Below are 7,796 nucleotides of genomic sequence, written 5' to 3' on the forward strand. Positions count from 1 at the left end.
ATTTGGGATATGCCAGCAATTAAATCTGTTTTTGCCTGCCTTCTTGAACGATGTTCGGATAATTTTGATAGGGCCCGTTTACTAGCTGTTGCTCAAAGCGAGTCAGGTTATTGGTTACATGCGTTGCCGTCTAGTAATATTGGCACCGTGCTGGATCCAGTTACCTTAAGAATTTCTGTAGGTCTCCGGCTCGGTGCCAAGGTATGCGAGTCTCACCTTTGTCCGTGTGGGCAGGTGGTGGACGAGTTGGGTCGGCATGGCTTGTCCTGTACCAGGAGTGCTGGTCGGCTTTATCGTCACGGGACTCTTAACGATCTTATTCGTCGGGCTCTTGCTACCGTTTCTGTACCAGCGACACTGGAACCTTCTGGTCTATTCAGAGACGATGGCAAGAGACCCGATGGTATCACTTTGGTGCCGTGGAGTCTCGGACGACCCCTGGTATGGGACGCGACCTGTGTCGACACTCTAGCCCCATCTCACGTTAGTAATACGTCTGTGAGCGCTGGGGCTGCAGCCGACCATGCCCAAATACTGAAGCGCCGCAAATATAGTAATATATTGGATAATTATTTGTTTGCGGCGCTTGCAGTGGAGACAATGGGTCCATGGTCATCTGATATGAAGAAATTCATGTCAGATATGTCGACCAGACTTGTCCTCGCTTCTGGTGACCAAAGAGCTGGCGGCTACTTCGCCCAAAGATTGAGCCTAGCAGTGCAGCAAGGGAACGCCGCCAGCGTTTTGGGAACCATGCCTCACACGGCTATTTTAGATGGTTTGTTTTATTTATAGTGAATATTTTTTTTTTTATTCCCCTTTTTTGTATATATATATATATATATATATATATATATATATATATATATATATATATATTATGTAATATTAATAAATAAGTTCCACTTGTTACATATCATATTACATATCGTAGAAAACAAATTTAATACTATATTTAAAACAATATTAATTATCATTAAAACCTACTGGTTTACAGAGAAAAATACAGTATATCCTTAAAGTTGAATGAAACAGAATACAAGAAGTATTTTCGAAAAAACTATAACTGCTAGAAATTATGGAATACTAAATAATTAAGTGTAATGTTACGACAACAATTGTATCTTACTTTTAAAACCGACGTATAATATAATGGAACAGCATTTCAATAGAACAGGGCGGACGATTATGACAACTGACTCAGAAATACATAGGGAGATAGTATCATTCTAGAATAACAAAATTACAAGTTACAATCTATATCTAACTCAGCGTCAAGATAATATACTGGGGATATGATGACATGTTCTGGCTTGAAATAACTAGTTGGCACGTAGAAAGGGCATTGCGCTTAGACGGCACTCAATGCGAAGTTTTAGTTGTCTTGATATCTTCAAAGAATACGAGACCTGGAAGGAAAAATAGATTGTAGCTCATAGGTACACCACATATATCTTTATATCCTAGGAAAGGATAAAATAGCCTGGTGGTTGAAACTTGGCCTCTCCGTCGTGGAGTCCGAGTTCCAAATCCCAGGTGCACGCCTCTGATCTTTCGATTTTTTGTACATATTAAACATTGATTAACACTTGCTTTAATGGTGAAGGAAAACGCCGCGAGGAAACCTGGAAGATATATAAAAAAAAACCCAAAGGTAAGTATGTATGAAGTTTACCAATACGCACTTGGTCGAATCTATAATAAGTGTCTTACCTACATGTATCCATACTTTGTATACCCCAGATAATCTAAAGAACGTTAACACTACCCATAAACTTATCATGAAGTGTATAAGACATGGTGCTTAATAGCTTATTAACAAAAATGTATATTTAATATTATTTACCGATGAATGAAAGATTGGCCTGTTCCAAGACCATTATGAAGTTCTCCATATTGAAGTCTCGTAATACCAAATTATAGTTTTTCACGTGTCTCGTCTTCTTCGTCTTCTTGTCGTCATAGGATTTACTGGATAGGACAATGAGTGAAAGAAATAATAGCTTGGAAATTAACATTCTCATAATTTTGATCAAATTGAGGAGATGATGATCGATGGAAAGACGGTGGGGGTGTGTGAGGCGTGTAGCATGGGATGATTTGCGTGGTTGTGTACTTTAACCACGCTCCGGCCTCCGACAGCGGGTAAAGTATATGATGTATCGGTGACGAGCATAAAAGCGATGATCTACAGGAACTGGGATGAGCGGTAATGGAGATAGACGCCGAGGGGGCGGACCACCTCCCCTCCAGAACCATGCCGCGGCCCGGAAGAGGGCCTGCACCAAAGTCACGAACAGAGACTGGAGAGGCTCTGGCCGAGCTATCACGGGGTCTTTACCCCGCCCCAACCACCTCCACAAATCCGTCTTGGCGGTTTTTTTTCTCGACCTGAAAACAAACAACGAATGCCCTTTATAATGTCAAAAATAAATGACACAAGGTTAATCCTTTAACAACCTACTTTCAAGTTCTTAAAAATAATGCGTCATCACCGTAAAAATCGATTCAGTGTTCGAAGGATTTTGTTGGTATAGAACATGTGTTTATTCCCACATCCCACAACAAATAACACAACCTTTACAACATAACATTTGTTTTGAAGTAACAAAGGAGCATGCAGTCGACTTTATGATAAGTGATCAACAGGTGGACTGCATGATCATTTGCTTGAGGTAGAACAGGGGTTCTAACTGAATCAGATCACAGATGCGTAGCCGCTCCTAATGATTGAAGTGGTCGCTTCATTTACAAATAAGCCGGCATCCACACACTTGCCCCGAAATGCAAATACAGCTTCACTTTAAAAATAAATGTGGCTGTGATGCTTTCACTGTGGAACCATAGTGCTGGTTCTATAGCTTTTCAATGTTATGATATCACACCCAAATACTTCATTTAGTAATTCAATGTTTTTAACATTTGTTAAATATTACATTTATTTGTACCTTATTCCGAACCCGCCATTTTGTGTTGTTGACATCTAATGGCGCAATCATATTGATGAAATAATCGATACAGGAACTACGTGGGATGTACCTTGTATTTTAAGAGCACAAATCATTTTTGAATGAATTAATGTTATAGTCACAAAAGTATCGAATGAAAATAAACTGAGCGCTGGTAGTCACTGCATAGTACGTGACCGCAAGTGAAGTTTTTTTTATCTTAGACAACTTATCAATAGGCCTGTTGACCCATTATAATATGAGATGAGATCTCAGTTCTCAGGACTGAAGAAAGAGAATCTACGTAGAGTGAGTTAAAAATATTCATGGTCGTGGGTGGGGGCTATTTACCCTCAGATGGTCTGCAAGCTCCTTAGCTACTATAAATTGTATAAAAAAATTAGACAACGTAGCAGTATACATATTATTGCTAGTTATACCTATATATGTATATATACCTCTTATCTTATCACTTACCAAATAAAACACGTAGCTCGAAGCTACAGGTGGTTGCTTCGAAATCTGGTTTACCCTCGCCGCTCTAGTGCGCACTCACACTAACACACTATTTAAACTGTTATATTATTGAGATATTTTATAAAATTTTAAAACCTGCTCAGGACAAGGATAGGCTTAGACAAAGAACTAGGTAGACTGAACTCAGCGGCGCAACCTACGCAGTTTGCCACCGCGAACAGCCAATAGAGTCGCTTTACAGAAATCAATATTGCTTTAGTGCTGCCATCTATCCTATCCGCGCATGCTCTATTCATCTATGCCATGATTGGAATGGGATTTGAACTCTTTGCTAAGAATAACCCGGCCGACTTATATGTTTCAGATTAGTGCTTATATTATATTATTGGAAATAATCGTTTACAAAATAAATGGATTTTTGTATCAGTAGGTTAATATAATGATCTCTCATTATTAAGAATAAAAATATTCTCCTTGTGCGTATTAAGGAAATAGTTTGTGAAGCTAAAATGCGGATTGCATTTAGCCAATGTACAATATACAGGGTGTCCCGTAAGTACCACGACAAACTTGGGGAGAACATAGGTGAGGGTCTGACCTCTCTGGGGAAAAAAAATACATTAGTAAAAGTGTCACCGTTTTTGCACTATCAATTGTTTTAGATTTTTTGAGAAATTCAGCCCTCTTCATCTTCTTTCGTCAACTGCGTGTACAAATTTGGTGTTGCAGTGTTAATTTTTTCTGATAAATACTATCAGATAGTTGGTCTATCATATTGAAATGTAAATTAGTTAAAAGATGTAAAGGAACTATGAAAAAAAGAGGGATGTTTTTAGATTTTAATTTTTTTACTATTTTTCCCTCAACTTTGACTGGTCGCGGTGAAAAAAAAATGTACTGAACTATAAGTGTACGTTGTACCAAAAAATATGTCCAGTTAATAGAAATTTCAAAAAGGTACCACACTTACTATTTAAAGTTGAAAAAAAAAAGTTAAGGCCGTTTTTGCATGAAAGGGACTGAAACCAACTAAAACGTAATGATAGAGTTTTTATTTAAATTACGGTTTCTACCGACTCACAACGTGTCAGGCAGTACTAAATTACATTATTACCTAGTTACACACTTAAAAATATCATTCTTCATTTGTAAAAAAACAATTTAGTAACTATCTAGCAAACAAAGTATTACAATTTATTAAGTCACTTTTTACCTACTTTGAACTGTCACTTCGAAGTGAAACTTCGTACATGTATGTAATTTGAATGACAATACCATAATTTGACATCTTGGAACAGATCTGATGATGTAGCCAGCAGGTGCATGGTTCATTTCTTAGTAAATCGCTCGAGTTTGGGCTAAATTGGTAAGAGATCTACCATCCATATCCTGGCTCCATCATCAGATCTATTTCAAGATATCAAATTAAGGTATTGTCATTCAAATTACATACATGTACGAAGTTTCACTTCGAAACGACAGTTCAAAGTAGGTAAAAATTGACTTAATAAATTGTAATACTCTGTTTGTTAGTTAGTTACTAAACTGTTTTTTTACAAATGAAGAATGATATTTTTAAATATGTAACTAGGTAATAATGTAATTTAGTACTGCCTGACACGTTGTGAGTCGGTAGAAACCGTAATTTAAATAAAAACTCTATCATTACGCTTTAGTTGGTTTCAGTCCCTTTCATGCAAAAATGGCCTTAACCTTTTTTTCTTCAACTTTAAATAGTAAGTGTGGTACCTTTTTGAAATCTCTATTAACTGGACATATTTTTTGGTGTAACGTACACTTATAGTCCAGTACATTTTTTTTTCACCGCGACGAGTCAAAGTTGAGGGAAAAATAGTAAAAAAATTAAAATCTAAAAATATCCCTATTTTTTTCAGGGTTCCTTTACATCTTTTAACCAATTTACATTTCAATATAATAGACCAACTATCTGATAGTATTTAACAGAAAAAATAAACACTGCATCACCAAATTTGTACACGCAGTTAACGAAAGAAGATGAATAGGGCTGAATTTCTCAAAAAATCTAAAACAATTGATAGTGCAAAAACGGTGACACTTTTACCAAGGTAATTTTTTTTCCCAGAGAGGTCAGATCCTCACCTATGTTCTGCCCAAGTTTGTCGTGGTACTTACGGGACACCCTGTATATGTGAACGAAGTGCTTTAGACTTCATTTAGTTTTTATCTCGATACAATGTACACACACGCGTACCCCCTATTATTTTTCCTGTGGACCTTAAATATTTGATATATAATAAATAAATTTAAATATAAATGCGATAGGATAACGGTAACCCGTGCCGACTTGACGTCAAAGCTTAACTTGAGAATTTGTACTAGAGTTGCTATGAACAGATTTTCAAGTTTATGTTTCTTTACCTAAATAACATCCAAATGTTAAAAAGTATATTATTTATTACTTATGTATATAACATTTCCGTACATTTACACACATATAATATATTTGTATTTTGTTCAAGTTTTCCTATTATAGTCAGAAAATCGCTCCATTCTTATATGTATAAACCCCAAGTAATATAAATTATAGGTACGTAGGTAGTATTTTATTTTAAAGACTTGTTAGAATAAGTAATACAACAAAAACATCATAATAATTAAAATAATATAAAAAAGAGAATCAAATAATATAAACATATTTAAAATTAAATATAAAAAGCTACATCTAAATTGCTATTTGGAGCATAGATATAGGATGTCATAGCGAAAAAATTCTAAGTCTATGTTCTGGAGTTCTTCGACAAGCAAAGACAATTTTAACACCAGAATGTTATAAATGTTTAACCAATATTTATTTTGTATTAAATCTTTTTTTGTGTAGACATCTTGTTTTATTTTTTACTGACTTTCCAAAGGAAGAGAGGTTATCTATTCGTCGCGTATATATATTTTTTGACTACCGTGTCGTCCATGATCTCATTCATAGATTTTGATAATGATGATTCGGCGAATTTTTCACCAAAATGCTGGCTGGAATGAGTTCCCAGAATGCTGGCAACATTCCCTCGTTAGATAGCGAGGCTTATTCGCTGTCCGAGGTATGTGCCAGCTCTCTGGTCATTCGTTGACTCTATGTTGACTCGTTGGACAGGTGCTTAAAAAATAATCTAGCATTGGAACCCCACGGCCCCAATTTCCAACACCAAATCGATCGCCGTGTGCCGGACCGCTTTTCGAAAACTGATAAGTGGAGCAGCCCACGCTTTTTCCACAATTATTTTATTTACTGTTCCTTAATTGAGTCCTAGATTGAAAATTATTTTCTACTTTTTAGTTGATTTTATTATAAAAGCGTGTTTCTTAGTTTTTGGACTATTTTTATTTTATTAATTTTAAGTATTTATTTTACTATATTTATTTTATTAATTTTAAGCATTTAGTAACTTTGCAATGAACTTTCTCTAAGGCGCTCAAACAATCTCGCCTCGAAAATCGTTAATCCAGAGAGTTAATTTTGTCATCGGTTTTTGATAGTTGGTCAAAATTTTAAATTAAATTGAAGTGGATAGAAATCGGGTTCCAAGATTCCGTTACTTAGTTACATACATACCTACATACATACAACCCAAGCTAATAAAAGCGTGTTAAAAAGGGTAAATTTGAGGAATACTTCGATGAGCTTCTGCCGAAAATACATCACGTCTAACAGAATTAAACGCGTTTTTACGTCCACCTTAAGTACCACACTATTTTTATCGTTAAGCTATATAACTTCTAAGACTGTGTACCACAGCTTCAAATCTCCCTTAGATCCAAAACCTAATTGAATCGGTTTCGTAATTCATCTTGAAGCTTAGGGAGAATGTGTCTGCAACACATCTTAGAAGCTATACGCCTAACCTAAAAGTATTACCAACAGCTATTGGCCGAATTCCACCATCGTTTTTTAAAATGCACTGAGATTGGCTCCATATAAAAAAATACTAGTCAGCATTGATATTAGCAGAAATCATTAGATTTACAGGAGCAGTAATGTCATTCAATAAGATTTTTCCAGCCTCGCCCGTGACTCCACATGTATGGTCTTTAAAATGTTGGGGAGTCAGACCATCGAGGCCTCCTGCTAAACCAGGTTTGAATGACATAACTGCTCCTAGTATATCTTTAAGAGTAATTTCTAGTGTATTACAATTTTGTGGCGGATTGGCGTGAACTGGTACGCAAAGTGCAGGATGTTTAGCTCTTAAGGCTAAAAGTGTTTTTGGAGAATCTGGAGCGATAACATCACTTGAGAAAAGCAGGTCTGCAGCACCTTTAATCTCCCCGTCACATACTTTTATTTCAACTTTATGGAAAATGGAGTTGTCGTGAAATTGCCTTCGAGTATCATCA

General features: G+C 36.1%; 1 long non-coding RNA gene across 1 annotated transcript; it reads right to left on the reverse strand.

Moving 5' to 3' along the window:
• Positions 1–938: 938 nt before the first annotated feature.
• LOC140743080 (uncharacterized) lies at positions 939–3,646 on the reverse strand. Its single transcript, XR_012102368.1, has 3 exons — positions 3,426–3,646; positions 1,847–2,391; positions 939–1,409 (listed from the first exon to the last, which is right to left on the reverse strand). It is a non-coding gene; the product is annotated as an uncharacterized LOC140743080 (long non-coding RNA).
• Between the last annotated feature and the right edge of the window lie 4,150 nt (positions 3,647–7,796).

The sequence above is a fragment of the Epargyreus clarus genome, unplaced genomic scaffold, assembly GCF_041222505.1.
Source record: "Epargyreus clarus isolate Ecla_fem2 unplaced genomic scaffold, WU_Ecla_fem_2.2 ptg000007l, whole genome shotgun sequence".
Taxonomy (NCBI): domain Eukaryota; kingdom Metazoa; phylum Arthropoda; class Insecta; order Lepidoptera; family Hesperiidae; genus Epargyreus; species Epargyreus clarus.